This window comes from Saccopteryx bilineata, chromosome 2, assembly GCF_036850765.1.
Source record: "Saccopteryx bilineata isolate mSacBil1 chromosome 2, mSacBil1_pri_phased_curated, whole genome shotgun sequence".
In the NCBI taxonomy this organism is placed as follows: domain Eukaryota; kingdom Metazoa; phylum Chordata; class Mammalia; order Chiroptera; family Emballonuridae; genus Saccopteryx; species Saccopteryx bilineata.
This window is the reverse complement of record NC_089491.1, coordinates 154590666-154608188: the sequence shown is the minus strand read 5'-3', so window position 1 is coordinate 154608188 and position 17523 is coordinate 154590666. Positions and strand designations below refer to the sequence as shown.

General features: G+C 46.7%; 1 protein-coding gene across 3 annotated transcripts in view; it reads left to right on the top strand.

The window, feature by feature from the left end:
• The window catches only part of CACNA1C (calcium voltage-gated channel subunit alpha1 C), a 786403-nt gene that overhangs the window by 426333 nt on the left and 342547 nt on the right, over positions 1 to 17523 (top strand). The gene's annotated exons all lie outside the window — the stretch shown is intronic.

The window sequence follows — 17523 nt, the reverse complement described above, 5'->3', positions numbered from 1 at the left end:
TCAAAGAGCTAGTGCTATGAGATAAAAAATAATTAGGTGGCCTCTGGAAATTTTAGAAACAAAACAATAAAATTAATAAGGAAACAGAATAGCATATACACATAAGATTTTGAGGTTAACAGAATGAATGCTATTCACAGTTGTATGCTAAGAAATTTCAAAGTAATTTTCAACTTATAGATAATATGTTCCAAAACTCAGAGATTAAAGTTGAAAATTTATTTAGTAAAAGTAACATTTTCCTGACAAAGATGTTATAAACACACAAAAAATGTAAAAAAATCTTACATACGTACACAGATGAAAGAAAAATTGAATCTAATGGATTTATAATTAGGTAGGATATATCCAGTGAACTCAAGGACTATTTGATATTGGGAAATTAATTTATCACTATAATGTATCACATCATAAAATCAGCTAAAAAATGTAACATTCAATAAAGTCCAATATATATTTTAAATAAAAATCATATATGTTAGAAATTTACAACAACATGGATGGACCTTGAGAACATTCTGTTGAGTAAAATAAGTAAATCAGTAAAAGCTAAGATATGATTTCACACCTAGGTTGGATATAAAACTGAGACTCACGGACACATAAATGAAGGTGAAGTGGTTACCAGGGGAAGGAGGTGGAGGGAAGGGAGTAAAGAGGGACAAATATATGTCACGGAAAAGGTGACAGAAAATGATTTGACTTTGGGTGGTGAGTACACAATATAATCAACAGTTCAAATGCTATAGAAATATATTGACCAATGTCATCCCATTAAATTTAATTTTCTAAAAAAAAATGCACCTCAGTGTTATAAAGAATATCTAAAACCAACAGCAAACATTTAGTGATGAAACCTTAGGGGCATTTCCTTCAAAATCAAAAACAAAGGGATGTGCACTAAGCCATTGCTAATTAGCATTGTAAAAGATCTATTGTAGATGGGAACAATGTAGGAAGTGTGAAGGAAGACATCAAAATGTCAATATTTGCAAACAGTATGTTTATAATCCAGAAAAATTTAACTAAGAATGGTTAAGATTATTGAAAGCACCATATGGATATGACATAAGTATTCTTAAAATCAACAGCTTTTTATGCATCAAAAATCAAATACATGAGAATTGAAGCTTCTCTTTTTCTCTCTCTTTCTCTCTTTTCCTCTCTCAAATCAATAGGAAATAAATACATGAGACCATATGATCAAGTTTCAATTTAACAGAAAGACATAGAAGAACAGTTGGGATAAATGGAAACAATCATATTTCCTAGGAAAGACTGAACATTATGAAGATGCCACATCTTTCCAAATTAATTCGTAACTTAATTCCAATCAACAGCCCAGGGTGTTTTGGGAGGGAGAGGGGGAAAGATGGAGGGTACTCCACAAAAGTAATTCTAGAGTTTATCTGGAAGAATAAAGAGACAAATTTTTACCAAGAAACACAGGTAAAGAATATTAGAGAGGCAAGGATCCTCTTACGTAAGAAAATGTAGTACTATATAGTTCAACAGAATAGTGTAGGTAAGGGACCCACAGGGAGAGCAATGAAACAAAACAGCTAGGAAACAGACTCTGGTAATGACATTTGCTGTAGTATGGAATAAATATATTTTTAATTTTTATTTATTGATATCGGCTCGGGAGTAAGGTGGGGGGGGGGGGAGAGACAGACAGACAGGAACATCAATCTGTTCCTGTATATACCCTGAATGGGGATCAAACTGGCAGCCTCTGTGCTTCAGGATGGTGCTGTAAAGACCAACCTATCTGGCCAGGGCTGGAATAAAATTTTTGAAAAGAAATATGTCCAAAATAAACTTTGCAGTCGTACTCTTTTCAGAGTAGAAGGCCGGAGAACCTTTGCCTTACCCCATGGTAGTTTATACTGAGTACTAAAAAACAAAATCTGTTTTCCCTTATTAAGTACGTTTAAAATCACTGCCAGTTCATGTATGGTACATTTTTGAAGTTTTTCTAAAAAAAAAAAGAAAAAAACAACCATGAAATTAGGATGTGCCTTATTTATCTATAGCTCTTGAGAACCCACTAGTATAGAATAAAGGAGACAAGTTCGGTGGAAGATGGGTGAGGGAAAGGGGCTGGGTTATTAAGTATTTGGAGAAAAAAAACATTAATTTTACTTTCCTACCTTATACATTTAGACAAAACAACTTGTTAGAATCCATGGGAGTCCAAAAGACCAGAGTAACAGGCTTTATTGAAAGGAAGAAAGGAACCCTGCCGGGCACTTCTCCTGGGGAGAAGAGCGCCTGTTATAGACTAGGGGTGAATTATATAGTGTTTGGGAGAGCCTGAGGGGATACTGAGGCAAAAGTCCTGGTATGTCCGGAATGCTCCTCCTTGGGAGACTTGCCAGCTTTTTGGAATTCCTCTGTCTCAGGGGCGATAGTCCAGTAAGGGTGAGGTCTGACAGATAAGCGGAACATCAAGAAGGCAGTTTCAAATTCACGTATCTATCACAAATTACAAATGCATTAATGAGTTAAATGAAAAACAATAAACCATAAAAGTTGGGGGGAAATGAACCTTTAACTGCTTTCAGAATTAGAGAGGACTTTTAAAACGTAAAAGTAGCCTGACCTGTGGTGGCGCAGTGGATAAAGCGTCAACCTGGAAACACTGAGGTTGCCGGTTCGAAACCCTGGGCTTGCCTGGTCAAGGCGCATATGGGAGTTGATGCTTCCTGCTCCTCCCCCTTCTCTCTCTCTCTCTCTCTCTCTCCTCTCTATAATGAATAAATAAAATCTAAAAAAACAACAAAAAAAACCGTAAAAGTAATGGAAGAAAACAAAGGAAAGATTGGGATTCAACTCATGAAAACAAAACGTTTACACACAAAAAAATTATAGAAAACTTCAGAAATCAAATACAAACCGGAAAATATTTATTATTAAAAATGACAGACACGGGTTAATATTTCTGTCGGATAAGAAGATCTTAGAAATCAGTAAGGAGCCTGACCAGGTGGTGGCACAGTGGATAGAGCGTCGGACTGGGATGCGGAAGGACCCAGGTTCGAGACCCCGAGGTCGCCAGCTTGAGCGCGGGCTCATCTGGCTTGAGCAAAGAGCTCACCAGCTTGGACCCAAGGTCGCTGGCTCCAGCAGGGGGTTACTCGGTCTGCTGAAGGCCCACGGTCAAGGCACATGTGAGAAAGCAATCAATGAACAACTAAGAAGTCGCAACACGCAACGAGAAACTGATGATTGATGCTTCTCATCTCTCTCCGTTCCTGTCTGTCTGTCCCTGTCTATCCCTCTCTCTGACTCTGTAAAAAAAAAAAAAAAAAAAAAAAAAAAAGAAATCAGTAAGGAAAACACACACACCCCCATTAGAAAATTGGGCAAAGACCATGAACACATTTATTCACAAAAGGGAAACTACACATTGATCAATACGTATTTTTAAAATAAGCCTCATTAGTAAAAGAGAAATGCAAATTAGAACAAGATGCCATTTTTCACTTATTGAATTGACCTTAAAGATACATTTGAAAACAAAATACATTAGCGACAGGTGTGGTAAAATGGACTGTCATATACTATGGTCAACAATAGAAAAATATAGAACATTCCTGGAAACAATTTTGTAATATGTATCAGTTTTTATACCATTTTACAAATAATTTTTCTTCCAGGAATCTAGGCTAAGAAAATAATTAGGTAAAGATTTATACTTATGTACAGTGATGTCCATGGCAACATTTATGTGTAGCAGAAAAAAAATTTTTTGGAAATAACCTAACACCAAAGAAGACTGTTTAAAGAAATTGTGTTATAATTTATATGATGAGCTAATAAAAATTATGTTTTAAAGCTTACACGTGAACACTCATTTTACATTAATGGTGGGACACAAAACAGCATAGTAACAACGTTTAAAAGGAGAATTAATAGACATACTGTCACATTTTTTATACAGTATAAAAATAAATTCAATAGTCTATGAATAAAAGTTCAGGACCAAAACTAATGAAATAAATTTATTATTTGAATTGTAAAGTTCTGTGGTCAGGCTTGAAAAATAGAAATGGAAGAGGGCTGACTTAACTATTGTATTTATTTTATTTTACTTAAAAGAATTTTTTTTTAATCGATTTTAGTGAGAGGGGCAGGGAGAGCGAATGAGAGAGAGAGAGAGACAGGAACATCAATCTGTTCCTGTATGTGCCCTGACTGGGGATGGAACCAGCAACTTCTGTGCTTCGGGATGATGCTCTTAACTAACCGAGTTGTCTAGCCAAGGCAACAATTGCATTTATTAAAAAACCAAGGGACTCTCGTCCACAGGCTCCGTGATGTGACTGTAACCAAGGCAGCCCTGTGTGTCCAGATGAGGGAGGCAGCAGAGAGGTCCCCTGTGCTCTGTACAGGAAAAAGCACATCTTGGGTGTTGTTCACCATGTTTCTAGGGGATCAGAGAGGCTACTCATCTCATTTTGTTCATATCCAGTAAGGGAGGCCAGGGCAGCCATACAAAAATCCTACTGTATGAGGGCCTGTGGTGGGATCTAGAGGTTTGTCACCTGGAGAGGAGAAAATTTAAGGGCCGTGTTCTAGCCAATTTCAATTACATGAAGGGGTGTCACGGGGAAAAAATTCTGGCTAATTCCGAGGGGCTTCAGGAATCACAGCTAGTCCTTGAGTAGGATTTAAGAGGAGGCAGACTTTAGGACAACATAAGGTGTAGGTTCTACTGCTTAGATGTGTTAACAAACAAGGGTTCATCTTGAAAAGTGGAGAACTCAGCAGGGCAGGCGGGAGCAGAGGCTAAAGACCCCCTGGAGGAGAGATGATGAGAGGCGGCCTCAGGCAGAAGCTGGCCTGGAAGGCATGGAATGACCCAGCATTAAGAGTCTGCGGTTCCATCAGGGACTGACCAGACATCGAGGTGGGCAGAATCAACCTTGAGGATGGTACAGACCCCCAGTCCTGTGGCTCTCAGCTTTTGCTGTGCCAGAGAATCGCCTGATGAACTTGTGGGAAGGACAGATTGAGGGGCTCTACCCCCAGTTTCTGTTGCAGCAGGAAGGGCCTGACATTTTGCATTTCTAACAAGTTCCTGATGATGTTGATGCCACCAGTCCAGGCACTACCCTTGGAGAACCACTCATTTAGGTCAGTATCAACAAATATGGAGGTTTAGTTGAGCCTATAGCTTAATGGTATGGAAAGCCCAGCAACACTCTATGGCCTATGGCTAAGTAATAACTGACTTTCTCATCTGTGGAATTCAATTATAGGCTGTTCAGAGGTCTGAATGGACTCACATTTCTACCCTGGTGATAGGACAGCCCCTGTCAGCAGACCAAATAAATTGATGCTGATCATTAAAAGTCTCTAAGGGAAGAAGGTGTTCTTATATAGTGGGGAAGTTCATTGTCACTTAGACATTCATGAAGGAATATAGTATTGGTCTTGGGCCTCAGAATGGCGCATAATTAGCTTATCTGGGTTTGTTTGTTGGTTGGCTGTTTCGTGTTTGTTTGACATGACCCTAGAAGGTAGCTTTCCTCAGTTGAATACCTTGCTGCTATGATTACAGCAGATAGTTTATGACATAGAACACCATAGATAGGTCCCAAAACTTTGAAGATGCCCTCGGTGTAACTCTAACGAAGATGCCATCTCTTGTGATCGTCTCAATTCAAAGTGAGCCCCATTTATTTACATTTTTAGCTAATTGGTTTAGGAAGGAACTGCCTTCCCCCCACCCTCTCCCACCTCCTGCTGCTCTCTTCCCAAGCTTATGATGTGGAGTGTGAGCAGACTGTGTGCTTAACACACTCTGGAGTCAGTTGCTAGGGAGCTGGGGAGGAATCCGGTTCCTATAGCAACATCAGGTTGACTGGTGGCACCTTAATACCCCAGGCAGTTCTCGAGCAGTGATATTTGATCTCCAGTTCATCTGGAGAGAGGGGCATATGTAGTACTGAAAAATGTTCCATTTTCCTACAATGCAGCCAGTCCTTCCTGCCTGCCCTCCACTCCTCCCTTTCACCAAAATTATCACAATAATAATTTACACATCCTCTCTTTAACCTACAAAAATAAACCAAAGAATTGCTTTAATGTCTTCATCAGATTAAGGCGTCCTTTGGACAGTCATTCCTATTATCCCCCCTCTCCTTTTCAAAGCCAATTTTATTTTCTACTCATCAGCCTGCTGCCCCTCTAAGCCTGTCCCACAGGCCGAGCGGGCTGCAGGGCGGGAATCCTGTCAGCCACGAAGACCCATGGGATGGGATATATTGGTGGTGGCAGTTATGAGCATGCTGCTGAGGGCCTGCCTTTTCTGCATGAAGTTTCACTGGAGTCTTATTAGCAACATTAACACATTGATGGGGGAGCAGCCGTAGGGGGGACCCTCTTGACTCATTTCCAAAGAGTGATGTGTTGTCAGTCTGTGTTTTAACTGGGGACCCTGGCTTGAAATTCTGGGCAACATTCATTCATGACCTTGACTTGTGGTAGGCAGCATGGGATATTCACTGGGATCCCGCAGGCTTTTAAAGACCTCAGTGAAGGAGGGCCCATGATATCCTACCACTGTTTATTTGAGTGCCTTACAGGTTTCCTTGTGGAAAACAGTCCTATGTTTTTCTCCTCCAGTTATGTACACATCACCATTCATTCATGAAATGAATGCCCACGGAACGTCTACATGCCAGGCTCTGTCCTAGACCCTGGAGCTACAGCTTTGAGTAGCACCAGTAGGCGTCCTCTCTGCTAACACCTACATTTTGGTGGCGAGACAGACCATACAAAAGGGAAGGTATCAGGATTATGAAAAGTGCTATTGACATAAAATAGAGTGATGTGATCGGGAGTAAGGGGGGCTGTCAGTGGAGTGGTCGGGCAGAAGTCTTTGGACGTGACTGCGATCTGGCTGCACAAGGGAGCCACAGGCCAGCTGCAGAGTGAAGACGGAGGACTGTGGAGGGTTCCAGCGGCGGGATGGGCGGCCGGGAGGTGGCGGAAGTGGAACCAGGGGCACATGGCGGGGTCGTCAGCCTTGGGAAGGGATTGGATTTTAAGAGAAGGATACAAGAACCACTGAGCGCATTTAGCAGGGAAGCAACAGAATCCGATTCCTCTTTTCCAGCGTGCTCCAGCTGCCTCTTCCCACTCTTGAAGCCCATTTCCTGTGCCTGTCCAGTGGTGGCAATGCTGGAAAACCACTTGCTGCCCTTCGTTTGCTCGAAGGTGATTTGCAGGTCACACTCATCCTTTTTTCCCAGGCTCAATACATGCAGTCCTATCATTCTTTCCTTGTGCATGCTAAACTTGGTTACGCCAGCCTTGTGGGGGACATTCCAAAAGCCTTTTTTGTAGAATTCTGGAGCCAACGTGGCCCTCAGAGATTACCAGTCCCGATGCATAGTTTACACACGAGGAACCCTGGTCACTGGAGGGGTAAAGTGACCCCGCCAGCATCACACAGCCAGAGAGGCTGCTGGAACATGGCTTTCTGGGCCACCAGCCCTCAGCTGCTCAGAGTCACCATCGTAGCCTGTACTCGTCACCCTGTCGGGGGCTGCTGGGCTGTAGGGTGGGAATTCAGCCAGGGCTGGACTGGTTTTCCTGCTGCTGGGCCTTAGCAGAGCAGTCAGAGCCTTCTCCAGCTCATACCCACAGGTAGGTTCCCTCCTCCACGGTCAGTCTCCCCCGCCCCCACTCTGTCCACTGCAGAGCGAGCTTCTGAGCCATCCATTTAGCAGTCAGACGATACTAAAATAGGCAATACCCACAGCTTCAAGGATAACACATTAGCATTAGGTGACAAGCCATGTCCCATCAACGTTAGCCCCGCTACCTCCAACCAGCACGGTCAGAAAAGCAGACGACTAGGTTGAAACTCATTCCTTCAGTCTCCAAGTCACGCACACCATTGAAGCTGGACTCTGGGATTGCTGAGTAGTCACTCATTGGGACCTGTGGCAGGAGAGCCCCAGAGTTTGGCAGTGTTTTTGGGGTGTTAGGCAATAACAATATTAAAGTGCTTCCAGTGACAGTCCCTGCTTGACTCTGCAAAACCTTATGAAGATTAGATTATTACCCCATTTTTCAAATGGGGTAACTGAATCTGAGAGAGGATAAATGATGCATCCAAGGTCACCTGGCTGACAAGCACCTGGTTGCTAGGCTCACTTATCACCTCTGCCCTCACCCACTCCAGGCACAGACATGCTGAGTAACCAGCTGGGACGTACTGCAGCTTAGATGCAGCAGCAGAAGGGAGAGTATCTCCACTGTGAGCTGTCTCGGCAGGCGGGGCTGGGTAGAGATACCCTGGGCTTGGTAGGACTCAGCTTGGGAACTCCTGATGACAGTGATGCCCCATATTGTGGCTCAGCAGGGCAGGCCTGGATTGGGGTCTGCTCAGCTCCTTTAAGCAAGGCACCTGTCATATGCAATGCATGCTAAGTCTCAGCTTTATTCCTAGGGAGTGAAAGAATCGGACTAGTCACATTCATCAATGTCATTCTACAATTTAGAAAGCTCTTTACTGATGATCAGATGGGTGGGTTTTTTTGAAGGTATTTATAACTTCCCATATATAGTCGATAATCAGTTGTCACCTGTGGGTTTTTCAGCCCCCCCCCCCCCCATCACACCATAAGGATGCTATTTATTATTATTAAATCGAGTCCTTGCTTTAGTATTTTTAATATTAAGCTAGGGAAATTGGCCGTCTGATAGTAGTGACCCTGTCAGTGCAGAGCCTTTAGCTGCTGAAGCCTGGAAGCCCATCAGTGAGTCCCAGGCTAACTGCACTTCAAAGTGGGGGACGTCGCCCCAGGCCACAGGGCTTGAGCACTGTCTTCCTCCCAGCGAGGAAACCAGTCAGGATCGGCTCACATGGGAGGATTGTAAAAGAGGAAATCAAACCACCAAGCAGCGAGAGAGTCAGACAGTGGGTAGGCAGGACCTTGTGCAGTACTCCGGTGCCTGGGCCTGGCACTCACAGGGGCTTGACAAATACTGGTTGAATTGCCATGATTGCTCAGGTAAAGGAGAGGCTGAGCTCAAGGTCAGAGTGCCCCTTACGTGCCCCTTACGTGTCAGCCTTGGGTAAGTGGTATCTTTGTTGCCACAAAAAGCATGGTGCCATCCAAAGTGCACTGGATTATAGAGGTCTGGGTTGAAGCCCCAGCACTGGACCTGAACTGTGACTTTGAATAAATCTTAAACTCTGAGCCTTGGTTTGTGAGGAAAAACACCCTTTCCTTTCATACTTGTTGCACGTACAGTACTTCCAGAACGCACCCGAGCTTGGGAAAGGAGGAGGAAAGAGAGGAGGGGTGAGGTCTTACCCACCTTGGCGTCCCCATGGGGCGCATGACAGCACTTACTGGGTTCTCAACAAGAAAAAGGTGGTTGGATAGATGGATAGATGGAGGGACAGACAGACAGATAAATGGACAAGGAGCATTCTGGGAGCTGCAGAAGATAAATTTCACTTTCTTTGAATGTCCTGTCTTTCTGTAAAGGGGGGGGGGCAGTGCCCTGCTATCTGTTCTGCCCACATAGGACTCCCCACTTGGGGGGAGGGGTGTGGAGGGCTAGCCCAACCAGAGACACTTGGCAGCAGGCTTTCCTCTGGGCTGAGGATCCCTCACCCATCACTCCTGGAGCAGGTTCCAGGCTCACCCTCTTTGCCCAGAACACCGCAGCCCACAGCTTTTCAGTAGAGAAGGGGGTGGGAAGCAGCCGGAAGTGGGACCACGGAGCATGCCTGCTTCCTGCCTGCCTGCCTGCCTGTCTGGAGATGGATGATGGTAATCACAGAGAGGATCATCTGGCCCTTTCTGCAGGGCCCACCTGCTGCTGCTGTTGTCACGTTCTGCTCTGCATGGGTGCGGCCCACAACTTGGCAGCCCAGGGTAATCATTATGGGCGGAGCAGCTCCCCAGCTGGTGTGATATCTGAGGAGGGGCCTGGGGAAGGATGGACTGCTGGGACCCAGCCAACAAAAGGAGAAATTAAATGGGCCGTCCCGGGAACCCACAGTTAGCATTTCAGCTTCAGCATGAGCCATGGGTTCCACCTGAAAAGCAGGGCTTTGGTGAGGGCTCAGTGCCAACCCCGTCCTTCTGTTTGTGAGTGCAGTTTAGCCTGGTGATGCCAGAGGGCTCTTAGCCACGGAGGTACGGTGCTCTGTTCCCAGGGTTCAAGGAGACGGGCCTGGGGCTTTCAAGGCGTCCTGTGTAGGGTGAGGACAAACACTGTGACAGAAGACAGATGAGTCTGGTCCCAGCAGCACCGCAGCAGCAAGCTCACAGCCTCCCAACGGCCCAGCCTACAAGGGACTCATCTGCCTATAAGGCCTTGCTGCATGCCCTGTGGCCACACTCTGCAGGCCACGTGTGTGGTAGGCCCTGAATTCAGAGGGTTTCATGTTGTTTACTGTCAGTACTGTTCAAAATACTGACAAGATACAACTGCAGATCCTGTACACGGAGCACACCCTGTGTTTGTTCATCTCCTGTAACCTGCAGGGTACCCTTGAAAGACAGGGTGCATTGTCCCCTGCACAGCTGAGGAAGGGAGGGTCACAGGCATTTCCCGGCTGGTCCAAGTTCACACTGTCACTTCGAAGGAGATAGGTAGCCACCAAGCTGTGCCCGACTCACATTCCTTTTTCCCTGTCTCTGTGCTTCCCTGTGGGCAGGGTCCACATCTCCCTTTGTAAGATTACAGAACTTCACTGGCTCGCCAACCTGGGAAAATCTCATTAGAGGTCACCCTGAGGCCTCCACAGGACTTGAGTTGAGTGGACTTGCCAGGAATCCGGTGTGGGGGCCTGGCGGGGGCGAGTGCGGCCCTCTGCAGAGCTGAGCTGTAACCTCTGTTTTGCTCAGGAGCGGGCTGGGATGACTTACCCTTTTTTGGACTTTGGCTTCTTTGAGGAATGATGATGACAAAAGAAATACTACAACTAAAGCTCACAGTTAATAGCTCCTCGGGAATGAGTGATGCCGTGGGTTTGGAAATGGATCCCAGAGGTAGAAACAGCCTTGGAAACGCAAGTTGGGGAAGTAGATACCAACTCGCAAGGAAGGATGTCCCAAGGAATGGCTGGGACCCCAACTGAGCAGTGGATTGGATGCACTGGGCCCGGGGGATGGGCAGAGTGAGCTGCCTCTGTGGCCCTCCGACCAGCAGGCTTTTAAGATTACTTCTCCGTCAGAACCCTCTCCCTGCCCCCCACCCTCAAGCTGGATGATGCCTCCAAATGAACAAAACTGCCCGTGTTTATTACCACGGTCCCTCAAGCCATCAAACGTAAGCACATCTGTGCCGAGTAATGTCTCCAGGGCCACGCCAAGGCAGGAGGTGGTAGCTGTCCGCCCTGGACACGGCAGTGAAGGGACATATCTGTAGAGAATTTAAAAATGATAATAAAACTGACGAAAGTCGGTCTGCCCTGGCACTTCTAAACAACATCAGTGAAAGATGCTACCCCCCCCCTCCCGTAGGACGCACCCCCCCCCCCATGCGCACTCTCGTCTCTACATTCCTGGCCAGCTGTTGGCTTGGTTGTTCTCGGATTTTGTGTTTGTTTGGTTTCTTTTTCAGCCAACAGGCTGCCGCCATCTGTTTCATTTGTCTTCCTGGTCAAACTCATGTTTACTACGCAATTTGAGTTCTCCAGGTGCTATTTAGGCAACTACCTTGAGGATAGTGGGAAATCCCAGGAGTGGAGGGAACGAGGGAGGAAAACACTACGTTCCTCCTTTTGTTATTTACTTATAAACGTCACAGAAATATGTACATTTCTTTTGGGTTTTGGTAAAGTGCTTTCTTTACAGCGAGGCCTTGCACCCCGGGCGTCTCTCAGCAGTGCCCCTGTGAGCTGGAGCTGGGCGGGACCGCGGGCGGGCACGTGGTGCTGCAGGGGTGCTGGCACTATACAACTTGCCAGGTCCTGACTGATAAATTATTGTGCGTTCCGTGGACTCTGGCATGCAGTACAATTTGTCCATGTAACCATGATGATAGGCTGTCCTGGGCTAATAATCACGGATGCTTTCTTTAGCTCCTCAGCCTTTTAGAAGGATCTTAAATAACCGTTCACATCTCTATCGGTTTTCTCTTCTACATTTTAGTGCAAGTGAAAAGGGCTTTTAACCTTGAGCATTTTACTCTCATGGGGCTGGGAGCAAGGAAGATGTGTGGGTAAAGTGTAAGGAAATGGGAGGGCCTTAACCCTCTTGGCTAGGAGGCCTTTCCCTGGCCTGCTCTTGGGGGGTGTGGGGCTGTCTGGGTCTCGGTTGTCCAGCCCACCCTTCATTTTACCAAGGGACACAAGGAAACCCTGAGTTAAGTACGCAGGGTCACAGGGCAGGTTCTGAGGCAGACCTATGTGGAGGCGAGGTTGAGCGGTGCTCACGGCTCAGAGAGCCCTCCCCCAGGGCTCGTCAGGTTAAGCACGTTTAACACTCGACCCAAGTGGTTGAGCATCCCTTGCACACTTTGTCAGAGTTACTGGTGGTGGGTCATGTACTTGTAAATGCAGGTGTCATTTCTCTTTCTGTCTGTTGTATCTGTGTAAGACAACCCTATGTGCTGCAAAACAGGCTTGGGCACTTACTTACCAAGTCACTTTGGGGGACTTGGTTTTGGAGCCTTCCATGTGAAGCTGCCTGTTGCTTCCTAGGCACAAGGCAATTTGGGTAGCTGAAAAGCAATACCTCAACCATGGTCTTATGATTCAAATACAGTTCCCAGGAGGTGGGACCAACAGTGAGAGGGCATGCCAGTATTTAGTCTGTGCCTCCTGAGGGTGTCACCAAGTATAGCATTTACTAGTTCTCTGTCTGGTTACACTTAGCTGAGTTTTTCACTCCTCTGGGAGCCTTGGGCCCCTAAACAGGTTGGTTAGATTGCAGCTGTGTCTCCCCCCCCCCCCCCCCCCCCCCCGTCATTCCTGCAGAACAGATACACAGACCCTGTGGGGGCAGCTTTTGACACCTCCTCATGTTCCAAGGAGGTGGAACCCTGGTGTCTCCTTGGATGGCCTTTCCTGCCGGGTTCTACAGCCCCGAGCAGAGACGCTGCCCCTTCTCTGTGCAGGAAAAGCCCTGCTGTGGTGGGAGATGCCCAAATGGGCATCACAAAAGTTTGTTCTGAGCTGAGCGCAGACAAGAAAGGGCTCTGCCAGTGAACGATGTTAGAATTAAAGACATAATAATACTAATTAACTTGCCCAGGCCCCTATTCTCTGCATTTGGTATTTGTATAGAAAGGAAGTCTCAAATAACAGGGCTGGCCTCTTTGGGCGCCCCGTTTGGGGGGGGGGAGGAAGGTGGTGTCCTCATTACGGCAAGTAAGATGGATGGTGTTCAGCAACTGTGGACCATCTTCCAAGGACAAGCTGGTGAAGGTGCAGCCTCCTTCGGAGTCAGGCCAGTGTCCTTGGATGTGTGCTTTCTCCTGGCTGAGAGTGGGGCGGGAGGGGGGCTGAGGCACATAGTAAAAGAGGAGCAATTTCCAGTGACTTGGCCATCCGCTGTCATGGGCCTGTGCAAACCGTGCGGCAGCAGCCCTTGCTGGCTGCCTGTGCTTGTGGGAAGGTCCCTGGCTTCTCTGTCCCCAGCTTTGTCCTCTATGAATGGGGGACTATAGGGGGTGAGGTAAAAAACTTAACCTGGACAGGCTTCAAAGAGTCCTTGAAGCATTTAAACTGTATGCAGAATGAGAATGTGCTTCTACAGTTATCAGGGATTCAAAGTCCATTGCTTGCATCTCGTTCTCATAAAGGTCCCTGAACCAAAAGTTAAAGGCCACTGAAGGAGACGCGCCCAAGGATCTATCCTGTTCTTCCAGACCTAAAGCATCAGGGCCGTGGAGATAGATGATGGACACCTGGGTTAAATGTCCCCAAACTAACTGCTTCAAAGCAATCTGACCAAGTGGCCTTCTAGTAATGCTCCCCAAATGGGGTGGCTCTGGTGTCCAGCAGCTCTGAGGAGCTGGCTTCTCTCCCCAGGTTTTCCTCAGTGCAAGTTCCCAGGACACTGTATCAGTTCTGGGGCAACCCTGAAGACCATTCCTCCTGCTGGGAAGCTTAGTGGTTTCCGGTAATGCAGAACTAAGCCCGTCTCTGCAAGCTCACCACCCTAGCTCCTTCACCGTCCCTGGCTTACTGTCTTACAGCTTTCTCTCAGGTGGGCTGATCTGCAGAGCTATCAACGTGTCTCATTTGAAATTTTACTAATAAATTGGTAATAATGAGTTTGACTATTGGGAATGCTTGAGAAAATCTCCCAGGTATCCTGGGAGAAGATAGGAACAGCTTTATCTGAGAACTGGAGCATCTGGGAAGATTCTGGGAGACTGATTCCCAGGGACTTCCTAAGACTCAGGGACCCTCTCTTCCATGTAAGTTCTGTCTCCAGCAGGTACACACAGGCTCCTTCTCTTATGTTTTTCCAAACACTCCCTGTGCTCTAATCACAGGTGCTCAACCTGGGGCCCTAGGGGTTTACAGATGGATTTCCAGAGGCCCCAGGAACTTGGATGGGAAATAATTAGATCTGTATTCTCATAGACTTTTTACGGCAATGCATGACGCTATTTCTTTGTGAATGTAGGCAAGAAGCCACAAGTGTCCACAGTTCCCGTGGCTTTGTCCACCATGTATGCTTTCCTGTCAGTTAGGGTGGCTGCAGTACCTCAGACGGACTGCTTCTCTCACCACGACTTTGAACTTCTGGTGGTCCGCTAGATTTTGTTACTTAGTACATTAACAGAAGCACATATATTTTTATACTGAAAACTGGTCTTTTAAATATTTTTGGTAACTGTATTTCAACATAATTGGTGTCCTTACAATCTTTACTTTCCTTTTAAAAGTGTTATTCTCAGAAGACAGCCACAGGGATCAAGAAAATGGCCAAAGGTGTCCAGAGCACGAGAAGGTTACAAATGGACAGTTCTCTTTCTGTCCTGTGCTGCCCGTGTCTGCTCCATATTAGGGGTTGAACCCTGAGCTCATGTGAGTGTCAGGTGGGAGAGACAAAGTTTAAAGAGGAGGCTATTAGGAGCTACCTTGTGTGTTCTAAGAGTTGAAACCAAGTACAGACAATACAAGGGAAGGTTCCAAACTTGGCAAACCCCAGCTTGATATTTCTTCTGGACACTCTTCTATAGCCTCATTAAATAAGAAAAGAGCCCATGAGTCCTGGGAAGGAACTTGCACCCATGTGGGGCTGACTGCCTGAGAACAGAGCTCATCAAACCTCATTGAGCTGTGACTTGGAGCCTCACAGGAGGGGGGAGCCCTCTGTACTAATCACCTGGTCGGAACTGGAGCTCTGGGCTGTCAGGGCTTGCCAGAGGCTACAGTAGATGGGAGGGGCAGTGTCTCTAATGGCTAGATGATGAACTCTAGGGTCAGCTTGAACTAGCCTCTAATCTGGGATGCAAGTCCCAGCACTATCGCTAACTCTGTGACTTAACCATGTTGTTTAGTCTCTTTGTGTGTCAGCTTTCTCACCCGCAGGATGGGATGCTGGGTCACTGAGATGTGCCTGGCTTGTCACAAGCACTGAACAAGTGTGGCTGTACGCTGTCACAGTGGACGTCCCTCTGCAGCATTTGGAAGGCTCGGAGAAAGAAGGGTAGATGGGGAGCGGTGGAGACCGAAGCAGGCAGTCTTGTGATCACGTTTTGTCTGGGAGCCTAGAACTTTCCTTTTACCTGTTCTTACTGTCAGTTTCATCACCACAGCTCCCGGGAGACGAGACCAGCAATGTGGCTGCAGCTCTTTGGCTAGTAGGAATGCGCCCCATCTCATTGGTTTCTAAGTGATGGTACCTTCGTGTCCAGTTGAGTGAGGGGTCAGCTGTGACTCTGGAATAAATCCATGCAGTTATAAATAAAAGATATAAATTCCCAGACAGAGAGGAGGGGAGTCAATGAGACAGCAGAATAAGTTGGGAATTGTCACTGCCTTGCCTGTAATGACAATGTTAAGAGCAATCATCATCATCCTAAGAAAGGATTTTGTATCAGAGCCAGGGCAGGGAAAAGAGTCCTTTTCCCATGCCTTCCTGGGGAGAGCTAGACACTCAAACCACGTCAAAACAGAAGGAACCAAAAATACAGAAGTGCCCTTTGCCCCAGTGCACAGAGGAAGTGGGACAAGCCAGCCCACTGCAGAATGAATGGGCCTGAGGGGCAGAAGAAGAGAGGAAGCAGGTCCTGAATTTATCTCTTGGCTTTAACTTCTTCCTTTAATCACTTCAGAAGAGCTGTTAATGCTCAAGAAATCTAATCATTAGCATTTTACCTCCTGGGTCCTTTCTGTTATAGGTGCTAATAAGCAGGGACATCACAGGTCTTTGGTGCAAGGTCCTTAAGAGATTACGGATTGCCATCTTTCCCTGGAGGACCTCAGCTGAACCCCAGCAAATGAATAAGGGTCTCTTGAAAAAAATTTTTTTTATTTTAGTGAGGGGAGGGGAGGCAGAGAGACAGACTCCCGCATGTGCCCTGACTGGGAGTCACCCAACAAGCTCACTAGGGGGTGATGTTCTGCCCATCTGGGGCCATTGCTTCGTTGCTCAGCAACTGAGCCATTTTTTTAGTGCCTGAGGTGGAGGCCGTGGAGCCATTCTCAGCACCCAGGCCAACTCAGTCCAATTGAGCCATGGCTGCAAGAGGGGAAGAGAGAGAGAGAGGGAGAGAGAAAGAGAAAGGGATGGGAGGGGAGGGGAGGGCAGGGGAAGGGAGAGGGAGAGGGAGAGGGAAGGATGGAGAAGCAGATGGTTACTTCTCCTGTGCACCCTGACCAGGAATTGAATCCAGGACATCCATAGGCTGGACCGTTGCTCTACCACTGAGCCAACCAGCCAGGGCATCTCTTGAATTTTTAAAAATCTCAGACAAGCTGCTTTTCTTTTGGTCACACACTGTACAAGGTAGCAACACCACCACCCGGAATACTTCCTCTTCCCAACCCAAGATCTCTTGCCTGTGACCCATCTCCTTGTTCTATTGGTCATCGCCTCTCTGTAAGGGTTCTTCATATTCTCGAAGATGGTCATTACATCTGATTTCCACTGTCTTTCTTCCAGCTATACAACTGTGCATCTCGCATCCTCTCTGGGCATGTCACCCCTTCTGATCCTAATCATTGGGCACAGTTGAAAGGTCTCCCAGCACCCTGCGGGCCCTTCTTGTTTCATAGCAGAAGTGATGGTTATCCTGGCGGGTACACAGCTGGGAGCAACAGGGAAGGGAAGCGATGGGAAGGAAGCAGCATGGCCAGTCTGAATCTGAGTCACCAGCTTCTTGAAGACTTCATTCCCACCTTTGCATGTTCCTGTGCCGGTGAGGGGCACTGAGAGATGGGTCTGCTCTGCAGCAGGAATGGTTCAGAGGCTTGCAGAGAAATTCCTTTGCAGTCTGAACAAAGCCCACTCCTCATCTTAGCAGATACTTTTTACTTTTTGGTCCTTTGGAACTTACTGCAGAACATTTATTCAA